The 23,621-nt window shown below is 40.5% G+C and overlaps 1 protein-coding gene across 5 annotated transcripts in view; it reads right to left on the bottom strand.

Moving 5' to 3' along the window:
- Positions 1 to 23,621, bottom strand: part of ZNF518A (zinc finger protein 518A) — a 35,995-nt gene that overhangs the window by 5,957 nt on the left and 6,417 nt on the right. Inside the window, exons 1-3 of one of the 5 annotated variants that reach the window (XM_080400967.1) lie at positions 18,010 to 22,818; positions 4,192 to 16,425; positions 2,149 to 2,267 (exon numbers count right to left, since the gene is read on the bottom strand). The gene's annotated coding sequence lies outside the window, so the exon portion shown is untranslated. Of the gene's footprint in view, positions 1 to 2,148; positions 2,268 to 3,447; positions 4,163 to 4,191; positions 22,819 to 23,621 lie in introns of those variants that run through there. The other 4 variants (XM_080400968.1, XM_080400966.1, XM_080400969.1 and 1 more) reach the window with 4 other exon arrangements.

Raw genomic sequence — 23,621 nt, 5'->3', positions numbered from 1 at the left:
TCAAATTTTGGTTTTCTCCCACCAGGACAGCCTGTAAGCATGAGAAATTCCAAGAGCTGCTTTTTTTAAAATGAAGCTAGCACTTATTACTTGTTCAGGATTTCAAGCAAATAGACACACAGTACCACCTCTGTGCCATGGATCACTAACTGAACCTAGCTGAAGTACTAAAAACAAGTCAAATTCCGCAGGAGTTGATATTTTTATTACTCAGGTTTCTACTCTATTAGTAGCTAACTGCTATGCTTAAAAAGAAAAGGGGGGCAGGGAGAGGAATAAAATTCTGACACAAGATCTACTTCACTAATGGAGACATCACCTTTATCTACACCAGAAAACACACCACACTCATCTAAAATCAATTTTTTGCATGACTGTCTTTAGTACCACAAAAATCTAAAGCACTCAAAAGTTAAGTGATTTCTCACCATACGTTCCTGGGTATATGTTAACCTTTTAAGAACAAGTGTGTATGACTGACAACAGCACTCCTCTATGGATTAAGAGGCGCAAATTGTTATGGTCAAGCATCATTGTCTTGCTACAGACTTAATGTCAGTGTTTCCATAACAGGCTGCACTGACAATTTATAGCAGCTCAAGTTTATGCTTAAACAACTCTCCCACATGTCAACATAAAATTAGTGGAAATGGAACAGCAGCAAAAACAACTTGGATTTTGACAAGTGAAACTGAAAAGGAAGAATAGTTTCTTCACTAACATGTAACACTTCTTAGTAAGAACTTTTTCCATAGTAGAAGTCACAGTGTCACTTTACCAGCACAAGTTGGTAGTGTTAGTTGAAATCTGATCAGCAGCTCCCTCCAATATTCTCCTGCCCACCCTGAAGCAACACAGGCTTGCAACTCATTAGATCACCCTATTTATTCACATTCTAATTGAAAGAATGATCACATCCCCTCCCACATTGTGAGAAGTAAAGAGCTGCTTCTAGAGCTCCAGGCTATCATAAGCATCACCACTAAGGTCTTCCAAACGTTTTCCCATAGTCCTGTGAGATGGGAGTATCTAACATTAGACATCTAAATACTTGACAAAGAAAATAAGAGACTGAAAAATTTTCATGGCCATGTTCATATACCACAGAAAAAAAAGCAAAACACTTTTTTAAACATATGCTTTACTGCATTTCTTTAGAAAAGATACTGTTTTCAAGAATTGTGCAGAACCACTAATAAGAAAAGCGGACTTTTGACATTTCATACAGGCTCTAGTATCAAATAAGACTCAATTTAAGTGTGTTCTCTAACTATGAGACCTGCAAGATTTCAACTATACATTCAATATTCAAGAAACCAAAACAACCCACAAGCCACAAACACACACACACACTCACTCCCTCCTTGGGAGTCTTCCCAAACTAAAACATTTTAGGTACAGAGTTTAATAATTTATTTTTTTTAAAAACTCAGTGACACATTTCCCATCTTCCATGCAGGAGATTAACACATGGGATATTACTCTACTTTGAGCCTTCAGAAGATAACAACCCATCTACATTACATTTTCACTATAACAAAAAAAAAAAAAAAAAAGTACCATATTACAGTGCTTTCTCTTGTCAATGGCAAATCTCTTATTTGAACAGAAGCAAGATGAACTCCCACATAAAGAATAAGTAACTAAAAACAGCCTGGACTTGTTTGCTTGAAGATCTTTTTTAATACACAGATGCAACACATGAAAATTACAGACTGCATGATGCAATACATCATTCTGATGGTAACTGCCCATCATTCAGATTAACACTGTCAAATACTGAAACCTGAAATATGTACACAATTAACACTATAAAAATCAGAAACGGATAGAGTGCTGCACAGAACAAGTCTCAGGCTTTTAACATGGGGCCAATATGGTCCTCAGTTTGGCAACGTTTCACTAACTGGATAAAACATTTATGTTTGGCAAACTCCAAGGTGGGTATATTCAAACCAGGTTTGAAATCTCCTTCAACTAATTAACTACATAAATTACAATTTAACTTTGTTACTATTGTGTGCCATGCAACTATTGACAAGCACCTGCAGCATGACAAAAAAATATTTACTAGAAACAATCAAATAGTAAAATAGAAATATCCCAGGGATCTTTAATGTACATTATCAAAGTAGAAGTCAAACTTACACATTAAGAAAAGACTTGACTTCAAGTCTTCATCCTTTAACATTTTTCCACACACAGAGAAGAGGTAAATATGTAAGACTCAGAAAAGGCCACAGTCAGGAGAAATACTGAAAAAAGATCTGAAAACAAAAGGAAAGGTATTTTAAAAGGTCTAAGTACAAGCAAAACAAAAAGCTGAAAAGCACAAATCCTTCACAATTTTACATTATATGCATTTTTAATACAATGAAGATGGAAACACTGTAAATACGCATGGGTGCTCTCCCAAAGACAACCATCAAATACAATACAAATCCTAAATTAATGAGTGGGAGTAAAAAATAACTAACAAACTCCCTTAACAAGGCCTATTTAACCTTAGCTTTGTCACAACATCTCAGGCATCCATAACTGGTAAACATAAGTATATGAGAACTCAAAAACAAGACAGAAAGAAGTAACTGGTACCTCAGCCCATCAACTTTTAACTTGAAATCGAAAGACACCTTCTCTTAAGTAAGAATTGTAATAAATTCTATAGCAAAGATCTAAATATAATATTATAGAAAGTTTTGCAAAAGCCTGGGAGGAAGGTGGAATATTACATGCACAATACCTTAAACAAGTAGATTATAAAGCAGATATACTGAATACAAACCCTGAAAACACGTAAGTATGTGCCACAATTAACTCTCATAAAAAACCAAATCACTAAGCACAAGTAACCACTTGAGGCTCTAAGCCTCAATTCTCTTCCCCAAAAATGCTCCAATATGTCAGAATTTTGTTTCAAAGAAGTACACATAGAGAAAAACGTTTTAGCTATACGCTTTAGTCAGAACTGACAAACAGGAGCAAGACACTCCTACATTAGGTATCTTTTATAGTTTTTACATTTAGAACAAAAAAACAGAAATTCAAAATACATTTCAAGGCAGGTAGTATTTTCAAGATTTCTGTAAAAATTATTTACACTCATTTAAATTTTAGAATGCCAGAAAAAAATTCTATGCTAAAGTACTTTCTGTGCTTGGTCCCATCCTACACGTGTCTGTAAATTTCAAGTGGTGCCTTAACCTGTGCAAAGACCTGGGCACACGCAGGAACTTACAGAACTAGATCTTCAGGAACTCACAGACCTAGACCTTCTGGCGGTCAGATACAATCTATCAGGCACAGCAAAACGCTGCTTTTGTAAAAACAAAATATAAAATAAATGACCAAATCACTCCCAAAGCTAACAAACCACGCCACACGGCGAACTTGCCATTTACAAGAACTGTAGCTCAGCGCCCGAGCGACACACGGCCGCGCACGTACCTGCAGCCCCCGCCTCAGCCCGCACGTGGTGGCGGGGCCGCTCCCGTCCCCCCGCTCGGGGCTCCGGACACCGGACCCCACCGCCATCGGGGCGCGGGCTGTCCCCCGGGCCCGGGACGAGGGGGTGAGATAGAGCAGGGACAAACAACGAAGCGGTCGGGGACCTGGGCCCGGCGGGGGAGCCCCCGGCGCTTCCACCGCCTCAGGGCCGAGCCGCGGGACCCACCCGACCGGGTGCTGCCCGAAACTGGGGTGGGGGCGAGTGGGGCGCCTCCCGTCCCCGGCTCGCCGTTGGGAGCCAACCGGCCCCGCGGCCACCCCCGGCTCGCAGCGCAGCCCCCGCCCCACCGCGCCGCCCTCCACGGGGCGCCCACACGGCCCGGGGGGCGCCGCGCTGCCCGACACATCGCCTGGCCGCTCGTAGCTCGGCGGAGGGATACGGCACCACAGGCGCCGCCGGCACCAGCAATGAGGCATCCTCGCTCGCTCCCCGCCGCGGCCAGGCGCTGCCCGCGGTCCCCGGACACCCGCTCGCCAGCCCCGGCCGCCCCGCCAACTTCCCACGGCCGCAGGGGGCGGGGGGCGCGGACTATTTAACGTCTCAGCCCTACTAGAGGGCGGCTTCCTGCCCTGCTGGGGCTCGCTCCTCCTGCCGCTCCTCTCCGCCGGAGTCCGCGCCAGGCCTCCCCGTCCCGCCCGGCGCGGGGACCCCGGCTCCCCGCCCGGCGCCCCTTTCGGAGTTACCTCGCCCCGTTCCATAGCCCGGCGAGTCGCTGTTGGCGGCCATAACAGTTTCCATCCGGGGATTGTGGGGCTGTGAGCCCAGCGGTGGAGGCGGCCGCGGCGGAGGGATACGCGTTCACCTGAGGGGACGGACGGCGGCCGACGAGGCCCAGGGCGGGCGAGCGCTGGGTGGGGGAGGGGTGGGGCGCACAGACCCCGGTGGGGCGGGCGGCTGCCCCGGGGTTGGCGAGGCGGCGGCACCGACAGCCCCGCTGCCTTCCCCCGCCCCCGCCGCCTACTCCTCCTCCTCCGCCTGGGATGCGGCCGCGGGCGCTGGGGCAGCAGAGAAGCACAGTGCCGGGCCGCCGGCGGGAGGGCCGAGGCCGCCCGCACCCCTGCCCCGCGGCCTGCCGGGCGCCTGCTGACGGCCGGGCCTTGGCCCTAGGGCCGGGGCACACGGGGCCAGCCTGGCCGCATGGCCCGGCCTTACCTGTCAGTGGTTCTGCGCCCTCTGCCCAAGGCAGAACCGGCCAAGCTCGACCGGGCTGGCAAAGCTAGTGGCCCATCTGAAACGCCCAGGACGAACGGCCCTGCCTTAGGCTGTTTGTGGCCCACCCTAGACTGGGTTTGCCAGGCTGCGTAAACACAATTGATAGAGGGTATCTGCAGAAGGTGGCAGCTGAAACAGAACAAGGTCTTAAAATGAAAGGATTAGTCAGGATGAGTTTGGTACAATGCCCTGGGTGATGCTCTGTTTGTATCAAGAAAGGAATGTACACTGAATAATTAGAAAAGATAAGGTGAGCATCTGAAGGAGATAAGGAGACCATCAAGTCAGGAAATCGTTGAACAAAGAAAATTGAAAGGTCTACTCCATCTAGATCCCACCTATTGTGAATGGAATGATTAGGTGTCAAAATCAAATGAATATGTATGTAAAGACGTTGTGTAACCTCTCGCGAAAACTGTATAAAATACCTGACTTTTTACTTAAAACTTGGGAGCTAGTTTGTCTGGTTCGAATTGGCTAGCTCTGCTACTCTGCCGTTTTGGCATCACAACAATGATGTCATTCAGAACATTATACAAGGATTAGATCAGTTGATGTGTTTTCATAAGGTTACAATAACCCAAAAATCAAAGGTGAACACCTCTACAAATTAGATGCTTGCCTTGTTAGAGTCACGATATCATTGCTGCTTAGAAGAGGGATAAACTACGCTTCTTAGTAGTAGCGTGCTCTTTATATTTGTGCTAAGTTTTTAATGGAAGATCACCAAAGAGTATGAAGGCACGTATGAAGTAGGAAATTCAGGTGTACCATGGCCAAAAAAGGGGCAAGCATCCATGGCACAAATATACTGCAAAAATGAATTGTGGATGAAGACGTCATTGAAAAGAAAAGCCTCTCTCCAGTTGTGAAATACCATTCAAAAATCAAAATCGAGGAGAAAATTTCAGGTTCCCAAAGGAAGAAGCTTAAACTATCTCATGAGCAGTTTTAACTGAGAAATTCAGCTACATTTTTCTCCGGAAACCTTCTCATATCCTACTAGATGCAACAACATTTTAAAAAATACACTTTTTATTCATGAGTCAATTTGAGAACGGGGAGGAATGTTGCTGTCATTGAGTGTGTATGTGCGTGCAATAAGGAACCATTAAACATGAATGTATTTTTAATTCGTCATTCAAACTGACATTGAATGGTGAATGCTGTACCACTTATCTAAAGGATGGCACACCTATGTTTAGTTAAAGTCGGGAGATGTCCAAGGACCCTTATTGCAACATGACAGATGCACAGACTGCTAAGTCCTTGGGTTGGTTATCTTTAGAAGGGACATTTTGTCTTAGATTCATGTTGTACATGCAACGTAGCGAAGATGGAGACTTTAAACATGACCGCTAAGGAATAGAGTCTGCATAGAGACAACTCCTCAAGGACATTGCGCAGGCACGGGATATGTAAATGAATTCTCAGAATTGTAATGAATATGTAAACAATTTCTTGGAAAACTAATGAATAGGTATGAGTAGCTTGTATAAAGGGGGGACTGAAAAGTCGCCTCGGTGTGCATGACTTTGGTGGAGCAATCCCCCATGCACCCAGCGCTGCCGAATAAAGATAACCTCCGCTTGCCTGCATATTGCTGACTGATTCTTCAAATCAACATCACTTATTTCCCTTGTGTCCTGGACTGTGAAAGAAAATGAATAGAAGCCATTATAGGGTGGGGGATTTGGCCCTGAAGAATATCTTCAGAAATAGAATTATATCATTGATGGCTCTGCTACACCCAAATGAAACAATCTGTGCCAAAAGCAAGCAAATAAATATACTGGTTTGCACGCAAATCTTCAAATTATTCTTCCGGCTTCTAATTCATTACATTTTTCTAAGTGGTCAGAAGTGGAGATTGCACACACATACCCGTAGTGTTTTGGAGGATCTGAAAACTAACTACAAATGAAGAACAAGAAACAGCATAGTAGTTCTAGCTGCAGCCTTAAAGTCAGAAAATATAACAGAAAAGAATTATCTATTAAAATCATCAATCTAGCAAGCAGCTACAGTATCAAATTTGTGTTAGAATGCTAGTATTCCTAATCTGAAAATTAGATCTACATCATATTGTCAACTATTAATCCCAACAAACTGAGATGTAAAGACAGAAACAAGTATTTTATCAGTATTTTATCACATCATAATTGTGGTTTAACCCCAGCCAACATCTAAGCACCACACACAGCTGCACACTCACTCCCCCCACAGTGGGATGGGGAAGAGGATCGGAACAGTAGAAGTGACAGTGTAATGGCTAAAGCAAAACCCACACATGCAAGCAAAGCAAAGCAAGGAATTTATTTACTACTTCCCATTGGCAGGCGGGCGTTCAGCCATCCTCAGGAAAGCTGGCTCCATCACACATAATGGTTACTTGGGAAGACAACCACCGTAACACCAAACGTTCCTCCCTCCTTCTTCTTCCCCCAACTTATATATAGTTAGCATGACATTGTATAGTACGGAATACCTCTTTGGCTAGTGCGGGTCAGCTGTCCTAGCTGTGTCCCCTCCTGATTTCTTGTGCACCTCCAGCCTACTCACTGGAGACTTCCTAAAGATAGAGATCACACGATGCATCTGGATAGGCATGATAGGTACACATCACTGTTAAATTCCCAAATTCTTAAAAATCAAGGACTGAATCCACATAATACTCAAGTCCCTCATTCTTTTTCAGAAGATAAATTGAATTTGGTCCACTTGACTATGTGAGATTCTGTGGAAAAGATGTTCAACTGTGAAACACGAAATATCCCACGGCAGTTTTTACTTTTCACCCAAAATAATTGCTCTGATATCTGCAGTCAGTTATTGGGTTTTTTTTCCTGTGTGTTGGCTGTTGTCTCCAGAAACATATGTAAGCTGTGTAGTATTTTGGAAGCTTTAAAGGTATTTGTGCTGTCCCAGTCCACATTACATCACATAATTCTGTGCATCTGAAATAGCAAACAATGACAGGACTTCCTATTACATTTGTCATTAGCATTAATCTGTTTTAAATTGGTAGGGCAGTTAGCAAATAAGTAGCCTTCATAATGTGGTTTTTATTATTGTTGCTATTAGTTCTGCATATGTGATCTTTTAAAACCTAAAACTGAATGCTTTCCTCAAATACATGGGTGTTTCACAAACAGGAATACTTTATGTCTGTTTTCATGTAGATATCCAGCTTATTTATGGGTAGCAGGGCAGATTGGATCAATTTATTGCATAATCTGCTGGACTATCAGAAATTACTTATATCAGAAATTAATCCACACCAAATAATTGGGACTGACGTAAGGAATTCCTCAGAAATACTCTGGGGAAAAAAAAGATAATTCAATTTTCAAAAGTCTATGCTAAGGCAAATACCAAGCATGGATGACCGAATGAAGCTGAGGAACTCTTAATTTTTTAAAGAAAACCATTTCTTTTTAATGTGAAGTTGCTTATGCATTTGCCTGAAATCACTGAATTTTCACAGATGTGAAAGAGCTGCTTTCTGAGTTAGTAACAAAAATGAAGTGTTCCTGCTAGTGTGTTCTATATTTGAATTACAAAGTGGAAATACCTGGCTAAACGTGAAAACATATTTTTCAGTTAGATTTTCACATTTGTGAGTTATTCACAATTGTTGCTATGTGTAGAAAAAATAGCTAAATCTCAAAAAGTTTTTTTGATCTATGACAACTTTTAGTCTTGGTTCTCTGCCATTTTTTGTTCAATCTAACATGAATTTAAAGTAGTTTCTCTTTCCACAGATGTTACCAATGCTGTAGTGGTTTTCATTTTAACTTTTATTCCTGCAATTGTAACAGTTATGGTTTAGATAGCTCCAAGACTGATTGGCACCATGAAATCCACAAAGAAATCAAAATTATTGACTTCTTTCACTGTTGCAATATTACTGTAGATACGCAGGTAAAGCGTTAATGAGAATTCAGTGATGTTTTGATATTAATAATGATACCACTATGTGTCAGCATTAGTATTGTTATGTTTATAAGATAATATATTGTGAAAAGGAAGCCTTACCATTATCCTTTGTTACTGTTATAATCAATGAAACAAAACTAGGCTATTTACCGTTAAAGAAAAAAAAAGTCAAAATTCAGGTGTTTATTTTACACGTATACATATTTCACACATATAGTGATATATAGGCAACCATACATTGCAAAATACTTGATCATCAAAGCCTGGAATCTAGCATATCAGGAACCAGTTAAAAAGGTGACTTTCTTATTTTCACAGTGTACTGATGTTTTATCTTAGAGAAGGAAATATGGAACTTCTCTTATGGTCATGAAGCATCTCAATCCTACAAGCATTGCTTGAAGTACACTGTACTTTGTGAAAGAAATGAACTCTGCCTAGCTGATGTATTATTTATTTCAGTGTCAAGCACAGTTTGAAACTTTTTGTAAGCAGATCAGTATGGAAATAATAGATTTGAAAATGAACTCGAAAGGCCCCACCAAAAAAGTTTTATGTAATACATCAGTAAAAAAGTGTAATATAGGAAGTCAAGTTAGCACCTTTAATGAATGAACTGGCAAGGAACAGAATAGAATAGATGTATTTTCTTTGAACTCTTCATCTATATTATGTTGTTTATCTGTAAGGTAGCATTTTCTACTTACTATTTATATGTCATTACAAGAATTTGAAACAACCATCTAGCAGTAAGATTACTTGACTCAGGCTTTTTGTTGGTGTCACAACAGATCTTTTCTAACTCCTATGAACCAGATATTCTTAAAAGAAATAGCAGAGGCATCTCAATTCTTTTGTGCTTTCAGTTCAAAGGCTGCCCTCCTAGGCAGTTTGCCTACCAAGGCTAAGTAAGATCTGTCAATTCCTAAACATAATTTTCATTCTTCTAAGTATGCTCAGTCCCTGGTTCTTTCCATCATGGTTTTCCAGCCTCTGCTACCTGTGATATTGCCCACCGCATTGTACCACGAAGACGGACATATTTTTTAATATACTTTTCATGAACATATTCAGAACTTTGTGTCTTCTGGAAAAACAGATAATCATTTGAGCTGTTCCGGAGATACTAACTAGTGGCTGCAGCTGCTAAGCAGTACATAAGAATATCGTTTATAAACTCATTACAGACCAGCCAGAAAAGAAACATCAACTAATTAAATTTTGTAAAGTATATATTTAATAAATATATTAAATGTTGAACTAGACAAATGCATGAGATTAAGTTTACTTACTAAAAGCCACAAAGTGATTCAGAATTTTAACTGCTATGAATCAGGAATGATTTAGCCCACATCATAAAAAAAATATCACAAACAGGCACTCTTTCAGAAAATCTGTACAGCCAATAGATGAGCAAGGTATAAAATGAGCACTCAGAAGATCAAACCACAGGAAGGAAACCAAAATTAATTATTTGCATCTGTAAGAACAGACTTATGGAGATTTCTGCATTAGAGCTCTTCTCTATGAAATATGTGTGAAAGACTGTCTTAAATTGTCTCAAAGTGTCTCAAAGTAGAAAAGGTTACAGAACAGAATGAACGGTAGCAAAGTTACTTAAGACCAGAGCCAGGAGTTCTAGTGCAAGAAAGAATGAAATGTTTGCACAATTATGGCTGAGATACCACTTAAAACTGATGTGGTGCCAAAAGAGCAGAAGATGGCATATGGCATCCCAATTTTTTACAGGATATGAGGTGAACGAAAGAGCTATTAACTAACAGACTCTTATGTCCATGAAGAGTGAAGCAATAGAAACTCTAAAAAAGGCATAGAATACATGAATATATGAATTTATGGTATGGTAGTTTGTAAAGTTTATTTTCTTGGAAGTTACAAGAAACTCCCACGAATTCTCTGTTGCACTTCAGAGCATGTTCAGGCCTGTGCTGCTCGGTATATTCATGGGGTGGAAGCGTGAAACAACACCATGCCTAAGTTTGATGATGACAGTAAGTTTTTCAAGTCACAATTTTCTGCAAAGAGCTGTACACAGTGTTCATGGTGCTGAAGAACTGGTCAATAAACTGGAAAATGAAATTCAGTACAATATCAGGAAAAGCAATAGTAATTTTATATAGAAAATTACGGGCCTCAAAATGGCTAATACCACCCGGGAAAATTATCTTTGAGACGTGATAGACATTGATGTGAAAGCAGTGTCTCTATGCTCAGTAATAATCGTAAAAGCAAAGAGAATGTTAAGAACCAGTAGAAAAGGAGTGGAGCACAAAACAGTAAACATTACAGTGCCACTACATAAATTCTTGCTATGGATGTATCTTCCACACTACCTGCAGTTCTGGCTTCCCTTCCTCAATCTGGGTATCACAAAGCCAGGAGGGCTACAAAGAAGGAACCCAAATGCATGGAATCACTTTAGTAGAAGAATGAAGAAACTCAGACTGTTCAGCCATGAAAAGGGGATAGCTTAAGAGCTGATACAATAGAAGTGATATGAAGGAGGTGAGCAAAGGATGACCGCTCGTTTCTTGTAGTAAAGGAATTAGAAGGCATAAAATTAAGTTACCAAAAGGCCAGTTCAAAACAAATAAACAGGGTGCTCTGTAAGGGTTAAATCAGGGAATGTACTTTCAGAAGAAGTGAAGGATACCAAGAATTTAAATGAATTTGACAAGCTATTAGACAAATTCACAGAAGAAAAAATAAATTATTAAAATGGAAGCTACAGCCTGTGAATTAAGATGGCTTAGGCCTCAGCATGCTGTGCACTGGGAGAGCAAGCTGGGAAAATAGCAGCATTTGCCCTCCTCTTCTACGGCTCTGTTGGAATCTGCTTTTGGCCAGATGATGCTCCGCTAAATAGACTCCGTACATCAGTTCCCTCTGTTAATTATTTTAATACACCTACCAGATGGACACATCCTGTTAAGAGAACCTGTTATAACTGGATTTCCTACATATACTTATTCTCAGCATATTTTTTTCAAGTACGATTTCTGATCACTTGCATCCAGACAGTCTGTTGTACAAGTGAGGAAACATTCTTAGGAAGTTACTGAGTCTTCTTTGTGGAGAAGGCGTCTCTCTGCCTTCCCATTATGTGAAATTATTATGAGACTTTTTTATTATTAACATTCAGGCATGGGGGAGTGTTGCCAGACAGCAGATGGAAGAGCCATTCTTAGAAATGTGTAAACAAAAATTTTTTTAAAAGTTTATCACTGTGTGTATGGCTTTACCACATGTGATTCAGTTAGTAAAAATCTGCCGAAAGATGAGATTCACCTTCATGAGTAGCTTGCCTTAATACCAGAACTAGGATTTATTTGTACCTATTTCTTGATTATACTAAAGTCAGTGTCCTCAGAGTATGTTTTAGTCTAATGAAAACTAAAGTTTGCATGGTTAAGTGAAGATCAGATTTGGCTTATTGTAATTTTAGTCTCAATGTATGCAAGCATCTTCAGCATCAGGAGCAGTCATAGCTGAAGCAAGGTCAGACAAGCTAACTTAAAGCAGAAAATAGGTCTGGAAAGGAAAGAGGCAAGAGCTAGGAACCAAGCCAGAACAGATCAAGGGCAGGATTAGGAACTAGCACTCAGTAGGAAGAGGAACTAGGACAAGGTCTAGAAAGCAAAAAATTGGATCAGGATTTTAGACTCCAGATATTTATTGATATTTTTGATATTTAGACTTAAGAGCAAAAATCTAGAGCACAGTTACAACTGAAAGTCATGAAGCCACCCAGAGCATCCTGTCTCATCTCATGTACTTCAAGACAGGTTACACCAGTTAGCTCGCTTGGAGGTCATTGCCCTTTGGAAAACTAGTTATGGCCAGATAGCTATGAGAGATGCCTAAACTGACTGTAGGAGACATCTTGACTTTGCAGCTTTCAGTGACAGCTGAGCTAGTAGGATGTGTTGGGTGACACAAGCGTCTTCCTCATCAGCAGGTACTAACAAAGGACCTAACACCCTTTTTTAACAGCAGTGAAGCAACATGTGAGCAGTAAGGTGAAACACAATTGCCCACTTGAGACAAGAGGGACTGGCAAACCCAGAAAAGTTTGAATCAAAGCAAATTGCAATAATCTGTTAACTAACAATAATAATTGTTAATAATCTGCAAAAAAATACACAGAGATGCTGAGAAAACAAGACAATCCTCAAGCCTTTCAAAATGGGGAAGATTTTATTCTTGGTGGTAAACAAACTAGAAACCACAGAGCATTGCACATACTGGTTTTCTGATGCAACATTACAAAATACATCCTGAGTACTGCTCTCATTTTCTTTAGCAAGGTGGGTGCTAATTTCCCTTTTGGAAGATATAGATACACAAACTGAAATATTTAAAGTCATCACATTGTTCTATGCTGTAACATAAGACGTGGCATTATTTATTCTATAAGACCATAACTTCTGTCCATTTTTGCATTTCTAATAGTTATGAGTATCTGTCAGTAGAGCCCTCTCATGGGTTTTTACCACCTAGGGGCACATGTACATATCTGCACACTTCAGGTCAGGTTGTTTAACCTCTCTGCCTTAGTTTATCCGTCATGAAGGTGTATGCTCATGAGGGTCCTAAAAGAATTAGTTCTTTATAAGATTAATTTGTTCTGCAATGAATAATACTATAAGCTAATATATTAGCTTAAAGTATTTCTTTATCTTACTCTACAGACCAACAGCTTTGTACCTTCTTTGATACCTACTAGGAAATTCTTGAGTTTCTTTTTCAAGAACTGGGTGTCATTTCTAATACAATGGTTTTCTCATGAATTTCAGTGTGACTTCCTGCATTTTAACCTTAGATACACACATACACTTCAAACCAAAATCCAATGGGAAAAGTAAACAACATTCAGGTATGAGCATTTGCTTCCTGTTGAATTCTGTGGAAATCATGGAAATATCTCTGTGCTGAATTGGACACAACTTGTTTCCTCTCTGCTGCTTGAACAATGGTAACTTATCAGACTCTGCTGATAAACCTCTCCTAATGAAATCCCTACCATCCTGAATCTAATGGCAAACTAAATTCCTTTCTTTTACTCAGATACCTTTGTACTTTTTTGTATATTTGTTATATCACCACATGCTGAGTTTTATCTGGGTCTTCTAGAAATTGCTCTGAAAAGGTCTCCAGCTGACCCAATATCTCATCATGGTATCAAGTTAGACATTGACGGAAATCTCTTCTCTTTTATCCAATTTTAATCTGTTTCATTGGCTCCCTAAAAGGTTTCAAATGGACTGTAAACCATTATTCTTAGGCAAAAATCTAAAAATCTGTTGGTTTAATATAATCAGTAATTCTTATTCTTATTATGTCATCTTGCATTTTGAATCTTTAGCCAGTGGGTCCTCTACTGCAGTTCGCGTCTGGCAAAGGCAGTGGCACAACAGAAGTTTCTCTGTGTAGCCCCACAACTGTGTCATTGCATTTAATCTTCTATAATCACACTGCAAATGAGTCCCACTTCCATATTCATTCATCTTTGGCACTTTTTCTGAGATTATTAATATCGGGTGGCAACTTTTGAAGGCTGGAGATAGAGATGGAACTCCCTTTATGCGGGAGTCCAGGCCATATAGTACTGGGCTAACTCTGAAGAAGGAACCTACAATGGAAACCCCTTCATATACCATCCTCAATCCCTTGATAAGACACATAGTCTCTTTCTAGCTATTTCAAAAGATGTGTTGGAAACAGCAGGTGTCAGGTTGCCTTTTAATTGTGCCCCGTGGCTTTGGATTTCACTGCCTAATGGAAGAAGATCAGTTACACTATGTTGATGTAGTTTAACAACAGGCTAAAAAAAGACATTTTTGTTTTTCTGGCTCCTTAATCTATGTACGATGTGTTAGCTATTATTTTAGTTCTGTGTCCCATGAGGCTTTCCAAGCAGTTCTCCAGACATGTGCATTCTACCCATTCCTGTTTACAGAAACAGAGCAGACTACTGGTGTGAACTTGTTTGTTGGTTTGTAATGAAGTGTCTTTGTATTGGGGAAACTAAGCCTTTAATTAAAACCATCTGGCACTATAAACTGTTTCATGTTCCATAATACTGAATGTGGTTTTCAGTTAGAGATATGGAAAGTCAGGAGGTTTCCTCATCCTAACTAAAAATTCTGTTGCTGGTTTTCCTCTTAAAGATGGAATACTCCATCCCACACAAGAGATGAGTAGAACAGCTACATTTAACAATTTTATAGTCCAAAATGCTGCAGTATTTGCATCACAGAAAGTTTTACAAAAGGACAAATAAACCATGTGACAGCCACCTTGTTACTGTTTCTGCCAGTCAGCCAATATCTTTGATATTTATATCAAAGAATATATACTAAAGTTAATACAGATTCAAAAAAGCTCAGGAAATATCATGCTCCTCAATAGCATATGTATCGACAGCTGATAAGGGAGAGTGGCCAGGTGTGCAGTTTTGAGAAATGAGAGATCAAGAGAAGTAGAACACTGCCATTAAAATAACAGGTCCCATAAGCAAAATCCAGTCTTAATTATTTTCCACTTCAGTTACGAGTTAGCTTTGCTAATACTATTTCATTATGTCCCTTCTCGTGAAATCTAGTTTCCCCAGATTAAGTGACTTTGACCATAACATTGTGTTTGTAGATCAGCAAATATGAACTTGTTAGGTATTTGCAGGAAGAGCCTACAGTGATTAATAAGGCAAAAGATTAGGAGCAAGGACAATCTGGGTCCTAATCCCAGCTGAGCCACTTATGGTGTAACCTTGGTGAAGTTACTTGACCTTCGTGTTACTCTGCAAACTGCTGGAAATTGGATACCAGCTGGACCTCAGAGAATACCAGACATGTCTGCTGAATTCCCCCCAATTAGCAGTGTTAGAATAATGGTGAGTAGGTTTGCATTGTGATTGTGGGATACTGTGCACACAAATACAGTCGAGGATTAATGACCCTCCTTCCCTTTCCTGGCAGGACTAAACCAGTGTTTAAAGGTGGCCTATGCACTGCACTGTCCAACTGTTGGCTATATCATAAATGCAAATAACAGCACACATGAGGCAATTAGACGTTAAAAGGATCCCAGCTGTTCCCTTCTACCCAGCATTCTCCTGCACTTCCAGCAGGGACATTTATCAGATTATCTGATTAGAAAGATTAGATTTATAGGGCCAGACTCTCAGCTGCATCCATGGTGAACTACCTGCAGTTCTTTAATATGGGATCAGTTCTGCGCAACTGGAAAAGGCAAGTCCAAGAGTTGGTAATCCCTAAGGTGAAGTATCATTCTGGCCACATTCACGCCAAACACACCTGCCAATGATCCAATGCCAGTAACTTTATATCATCAACGAAATTCCTCATGTCAAGTGTATCCCAAAGTCCTTTCGTGCAACTAGGGGATTTCCCTGAACTGAGCCTAAATTTTCTTCTGTCAATATTTGTGGTATTATTTATTTTAAAAGCAAAGCAAGAACACAGGTCACAGTGAAGAAAGGCTCACCCTTTAGTCACTTTGGCAATAAAACAATATAATCCCACATAATTCTCAGACCTCATGGTTCACTGAAGGGAGGACAGTGAAGGTGTGCTTACATGACTGCCATTATGTATAGTTCACGTGTGGTTTCATGCAAGTATGAATAAAAGAAGAATAAATACCTAAAACATCACTATGGGAGTAATTTGAAAACCCAGATAATAAAACAGCACCATATTATCATATGAAATCTTCCACATTTCCTACAAAAGAGAAAGTAGTTTTCTGTAAGTAATTAGAACAGTACAGTATAACAACTATATATATAGTACAGTATAACAACTAATGCAATATTTCAGAATGATCAAATTGTGAAGAAGCTGTGATGTGGAGGATTAAGTAAAGTGTCTGTTATTTTGTGTTTATTGTGGTCATCAGTCAGTATGTTTGTTCATTTATTCAGAATGGTATGGAGCTATACTTGCCAAAAGAAATATGCAGTATCTTTCATACAAAAATCTCTTTGCAACTCCTCTGTGAGATAATCCACACCCCATTTAGCCTTGTGTGGGAGGGAGAGTAGGGATTTTGAACAGATAACTAACTGCTAATTTGCTGCAAAGTTCTCCATCTATTATTTATTGTTCTATTATTTTACAACAAAATTATTTTCCAGCAGAGCCACAGAGACACATTCACATGCCCTCGAGTGCAGTCTCATTGGTAGTGCTTATTTGTCTGCTAAACAAAAAGCTAAATATACCTATGTAACTTCTTTTAAGCCCCCTCTGTAAGGAATCATGTAGGACCATGTAAGACCTTAGTTGGGCAGTTTAGCCAGCATGTGGGTTGTCTAAATTGAAGCAGGCGTAATACAGCTGAAAATACTATACAGCAAAGAAAAAGTAGGGAAGAAATTATGTCCAGATGTCCACTGTCTGATAGCATTTTTTCTGTAGTTGGTGCAGCTCATCCCTCATCAATTTTTGCTGTATGCCAGGACCACTCAGGTTAGTTGCGTCTGCTGGTAAATTTTGCAAGGATCAACTCTTCAAAAGAGCACATATCACCTCAAGGTTTGGCACCCAGCATCTTAGATGGGAAATGTGCTGGCCCACTCCTGCTGCTTCCCAAGAGACCTGAGGAACAGCTACAAACACAGAATCTCTGCAGGAACATGGGAAAATCTCAATTTCTGCAGTGTTGTAGAAGTTCCACACAGTATATGTGGCCCTGCTCTTTCTGTCCCATTATTATGAGGTAGCTCACACAAAATGCTGACATTTGGTAGGCACTACATTGCCTGTGTCAGAAAAGGTGCACCTGTTATCTATTAAGTTGTGATAGTATTTATTCCACCTTTCAGATTCATAGTTTTCCACCTTGTTCTACACCTGACTGAGAAACTCTCAGAAAGAACTTGTGCCTTATTCCTAATCCATGTCCCTGATCAAAGAAAGGAAGAACTTTAGCCTTAGACAATGCAGCTAGAAAAATTGAAAAAATATAGATGTATACTGAAATCTTGTTCTCATTAAAAACAAAGAGTATTTTGTTCTTAACGTTGAATTGGGTAGAATTGACCCTTAAAGACATGGTATACAATTTCAAGAATTAAAAATACTGATTTGTCATTCTCTAGGACACCAAGGGTAGAATTAATTCAAAATAAGTGGGACAAGTCAACTGGAGATGCCAGTCTTTCTCTTTGGACTGTAGAGGGAATGTAAACAACTATTTCTTAATTACATATTTAACCATTAGATAGCTAAAGGTACATGGGCTGAGTACCATCTTTAATGGGTTAAGAACACTGTAATGCACATGCACACACACATGTCACATACCGATAGCATCACTTGTTACAAGACATCTTCCATCCAAAGCACCAGATTTAAGTTGGCTGCAATTTGACAGACTATGTTTGATGTGAAGTCTTCCATCTTTGGCTGAACGCCTTGCAAAAATTCAGTCAGAAATGAGGACCAGGTTAGGGAACATTTAAACAAATTGGACATACAGTCCATGGGACCTGATGGGATGCACCCTGTGAGCACTGAATGAGCTGGCTGAAGTCATTATAAGGCCACTTTTGATAACTGAAAAGTCATGGCAACTGGGGGTTTCCTGTCAGTCATGTTCAAGCAGGGCAAGAAGGAGAATCTGTGGAACTGCAGGCCAGTCAGTCTTACCTCAATCCCTTCAAAGGAGATAGAGCAAATGATCCCAAAAAAACATGTGAAACATACGATGGACAAGAGGGTGATAGAGAGTAGTCAGCAGAAATCATGCCTGAACAACCTGATGGCCTGTGATGATATGGATGTTGTTTATCTTGATCTCAGTAAAGACTTTCAGCGTTGTCTCCCATTACATCCTCACAGACAAACTGATGAAACATGGCCTAGAAAAGGGGACAATGAGGTGTGTTGAAAACTGAACTTGCCAGAGGTGCAGAGGCTTGCAGTGAGTGGCATGAAGTCCAGTCACTAGTGCTGGACCCCAGAGGTCAAGACAGGGTCCAGTACTGTTTAATCTCTTCATTAAAGAGTTGGATGAAGGGGTGGAGTGCACCCTCAGCAAGTTTGCAAGACATACAGATTGGGAGGAGTTGGTTGTGCTGCCATTCAGAGAGACCTCAACAGGCTGAAGAAGCAGGCAGACAAGAATCTCATGAAGTTCAGCAAAATAAAGCGGTTGGACTAGATGATCTCCCGGGGTCCCTTCCAACCTCACCAATTCTGTGAATCTGTGAGCCTGAACAAAGCAAAGAAGAAAAAAAAGAAAAAAAAAAACTAAGACAGTTTTCTTTACATTAAAAATCTGTATATTGGCACTTTTTTGACAGAGTTAACTCCTTATCTGGTTTGAAGCAGCAACTTGAAATTTGGCAGAGACATGGGTTTTGTATCAAGGATACTTCTATTGGCTTCCTGGTCAATAGTCCTCTTAAGATAAGCAATCCTTAATAGATAATGCAATATCTATTTTTACATATGCTCAGTAGGCATTTATTAGAGATTCACAGCTAAAAATTCCAAAGATACTGTTATCCCTGAGCATGATAAAACTTCCTTGCAGCCACAGATGAAAACAGTCAAGGACACCTCTTTTCACTTATCTCTGAAAGGCTGTTACAGGATCTCACTCCATGGGTGGCCAGAAGCCGCCTAGTTCCCAGTCTAACTGCTCATGATGAATTATAACCTTTCCCTCTTACATTGATACTAGTGTTTAATGGTGAACATCTTGTTTAACTTTGTAAAATGAAGGTTGAATGGAAAATAAAGATTCTGTAAAGGCTCCAGAGAAGAAGGTATCAAGGAAGAAGCAAGTTTGGTACAAAAGGTGTGGCAAGAAAGAAAGAAGCAAAAGAAGAGGAGGGACTGTCTTGGCAAGGAGATTTTGTTAGGAGCTACTGGTGGCACAGACAAACTCAGACTGGGAATTTTGGAGGAATGCATGAGGGAAACATGGGCCATGGGCAGAAGAGATGGTTTGCATGATGGGGCATTGTGGCTAGACAAATTATGGAGGTAAAGTTCTGAGACAAGGAATCCACATTGAGGAATATGGAAAAAAGAGTAAAAACTTACTGCATAAGGGTGGAGAGGCAACTGGAATGGGGACTGTGAACAAACTGAAGAAACAAGGAGGAGCAAGTCTGAGACACAGGGAAGAGTTTGTGTGTGAGAGTAAAACTGATGACACAACCTAGTCAGTACATTGCTATCTGATAGAATCACTCATCTGTGAAATTTTTAATGAAGCTGGAAAATTATGTTTATAAAAGAGATACTTAGTCAAAAGCTTCACTGTGTATGTGCAGCCCGTGCATCACTTTCAGAGAGCAACTCACTATGGGTTTGAACTGTCTGTGTAGGGAGGGACAACATTGCCTGTGAGCCAGGAAACGTGAGGTGGGCAGGACGGGGGACTGCAGCAATAACAACAGCTTTGCACAGTTAATGCAGCTGCATGGTACGCTGGAGAACACCATTTTATGCCTGCCTTTTCTAGAAGTCCCCTGGTATGCTGACCAGGCCACTGAAACACCATCTGTTCAGAATTTCAGTGCCTCATTTTCTGAATAAAAGCTGCTTACTATTCCAACGCACAGAAGCACACAGCAGTTGGATCTGCTGCCCACACCAATGGGGAACACTGTTAATATGCATAGCGAAGTATCATGCTGAATTCTCTGAAGAATTACCTTACAGTTTTCTTAAATCAGGCACACAATGCTAATTCCAGTTTTATTCTCCTTGTGCCCTAGATCCACTTCTGTAAGGGGAAGACAGCACTTGCCTCAAAGAGATTTTGAGAAGGTGAGTATTAATGAAGAGACAGATATCCTTGTAACTAACACACACCCATAAGAAAATTCATGCTTATCGTTGTGAAAGGGGTCTCACTAGACTGCAGTGAACAAGGTATACGTACAAGCTTCATGCAGAACAATGAGAAAGAAACAACAAAATGAATAGCTATTCAGTAAGTAAACACTGTTCTTCCTGTGGATTGAGTGAGGCAGGAATTCTGCAGGAAAAAAGCAAACCTGCTGGGGATGTGTGGTCTGTCCTGCTCCAGGCAGCACCGGTCAGCCACGGGGCTGCTCAACAGGGATCCCACAACATCCCTGTCTGCTTTATTTACAACCCTTCTCCACCACCACCCTAAATAAGCAACCCATCCTGTTTTAGTCTTTCCCCACTGCCCTCTGTTTTGCCAACTGCATACTTACTTCAGAATTCCAGCCTCAGCGGCACATCCCTGCCACTCTCTTTGAAAATTTTCACCTGCAGGGAGTTCCCCATACTCCCTGTTCACATCTTTTGTCTGGTAGATCCCCCCGTCACTGTATTGCTAGCTTAGCCTTGGGTTGGCCCACTGCTTCCCCCTTCCCCTGTCTGAGATGCTAGCAGTTTCTCACATGCGCAGCCCACACAGCAGGAGGAGTGAGGGTAGCTGCAGCCCCAAGTCCTGCTGTTGCCAGACCCTTGAGAGGCAATGCAGCCTGCACACAAGCTGCTCTGCAGCAACAGCGAGGTGGCTTTGGCTTTGCTGGCACATGCCACATCTCCCTTGCTACAAGGCAGAGTGATGTTTGCAGCGAGGTGGAATACGCACCTCCTCTCACTGGCTGGCAACAGATCTGGTCCCTCTTCGGCACCTGTTCCACAGGCAGGTCTCTACTGACCATCAAATCTTGTAGCAGCCCTCTGAGTGGCATACTCCTGGGGCCATCGGTATGTTGTTTTTCTGGCCGACTCACTTTACCCTCCCAATGCACCCCATCATTTAGTGTAAACCACTGTCCATCTGCCTGCACACCCTTGACAGAGATGATGTAAAAAAGTAAAGGCTGTGTCATAAAGGCTGTGCTGAAAATGTGAGAATATAAAACCAGAAGTAATGAGTCAGATTAAAGGACCACCCAAACCAGTATCTCCAACACCGGCTGAGTAAATTTGCAGGGAGAAGCACAACCCAGAGCAAGATGCTTTCCCAAAAATTCCCAACACCTAAGGATTTAGCTTGCCACCAGCTGTATCCTTGTATGTTACAACTCTTAACAACTCTTTTATTCCGTTACTTCTCCATTTGCTCTTTGAAACTGGATGATTTTTTTGCATCTAACATGACATCATGTTTCCCAGCCTAACTATGGGTTATGGAAAAAAGTTGCTCTCCTTTTGTCTGTTTTGAATGTACTAGTTTTGAATGGAATAAAGTTTTATTTGATGTCACCTAGCTGTTGGATGGGAAGACACAGTGAGCAATCATTTTCTGTTCTTCTCCTGTACTACTCATTTTATTATCATATTCTTTATCTATCCGTCTTTTATCTATGCAGAAATATCATGGTCTATTTAATTGATCTTCATATCCAAACCATCCCATATATTCAACCACCCTTATCACCACTCTCTGCTCTTCTTTGAGAGGGGAGAACTGAACTGCATCTGATATTCAAGATTTAAGCGTACCAAGAACATCTACAAGCAAAACTATATTATCTCATTTCATATTTTTTTTTTATTATTTGCCTAATAATTCCTGAATTCTGTCTCCTTTTTAGTGGCTATGCAGCATTGAGGTTACATTTTTATGGCCTTGCCTGTTGAAGTTCCTGAACAGTACCAGCTAGTAGTTACCCATCACTGTGTATTTAAAGCTGAGCTTGGGATTTGACATGTGCATTACCTTTACCTTTATCTACATGAATTTAATTGACTATTTAATCACCTGATAATAGCATGATATGTTTCTGCAACTCTCCAAAAGAACCTCTGGTCTTTATGAATTTACGTTTTGCTCAGTATCATGAGCAAACTTGACTTTGCAGCCTCAAATACATTTTTTAAGTAATTAATATGCCAAGTCTATAAACATATACTTAGAAACAAACAGATTTTTTTCATTAATAATGCTCAAAGTTCCTCACAGATCAACAATGTTTATGACATGCATTTACCTTCCTCAGCTGATGTTCATTAATTTTGTCTGTATGAAGAGTTCAAAGCCAGATTCATAACCTTTCACAGGAAATGTAGCAGAAGATTTTGACTGAATGAGAAGTGCCAGAACTCTGTATTTTTTTATTGTTTCCATCTTCAAGCATTTCTCTTACTCTTTCTGCCCCTCTCATTCCTTTATTCCATAAGTTTCTCTACCTTCTTATTCCATAAGTTTCTCTACCTTCTTATTTTGTTACTTCCCATCTCTTCCTGTTTACATTTTTCTCTGTTTTTTTCTTCATTTCAGTGTCCTTTTTTTGTTTATTCTGTTTCTTGAGTTTCCACTTCTTTTTTTGCTAGTTTTGCAGGATCCTCTCCAGTTCTGTACTTTTCCATTATGATTACAACCATTCTATCATGTAATGCTTACTATTTTTGTGGCAGTACTGAATCAATAAGCATTCCTATAAACCCTTGCAGACTTAAAAACAAGCTGGTCCCTGTCCCTGAACATTTAGCCTAAGTCAGTGACAAAACGTAACAGGGAAAAACAGTGGATGTGGAAGTGCAATGCGATTTGTGGAAGAGCTAAGGGGAGTAAGCTGATATCGTAACATGCTGGTTGCTTGGCTCTGTTGACCAGAGATAGTACAGAGATTGTCAGAAAGTCAACTTGGGAGTTTCAAGGAGTTATTAGATGCTCCACCCATAAGGGACACTGAAGGAGAAAAGGTACTTGTAGAAAATTATTTACAGAATCAATTAAAAAAACATACGAGAAATTGAGAGTTGTAGTTGCTGGGTGATAGCAGTGGGCATTGGTGAGGCGTGCAGATCGAATCAGTGACGATTGGTCTGTGCTTGATACTGTGAAAAAAGAGGAAGACAACAGGACACTCAGATTATGACTTTCCTTCTCCTAATCCATGTTTCTGGCCATGTTTCTTCTACTCTTTCTCCAGCACTGGAAATACCACCTAGCAACTCTAAACGGTAAC

The sequence above is a fragment of the Falco punctatus genome, assembly GCF_963210335.1.
Source record: "Falco punctatus genome assembly, chromosome: 9".
NCBI lineage: Eukaryota > Metazoa > Chordata > Aves > Falconiformes > Falconidae > Falco > Falco punctatus.
The sequence above is the reverse complement of the archived record's forward strand: the minus strand, read 5'-3'. Positions and strand labels throughout refer to the sequence as shown.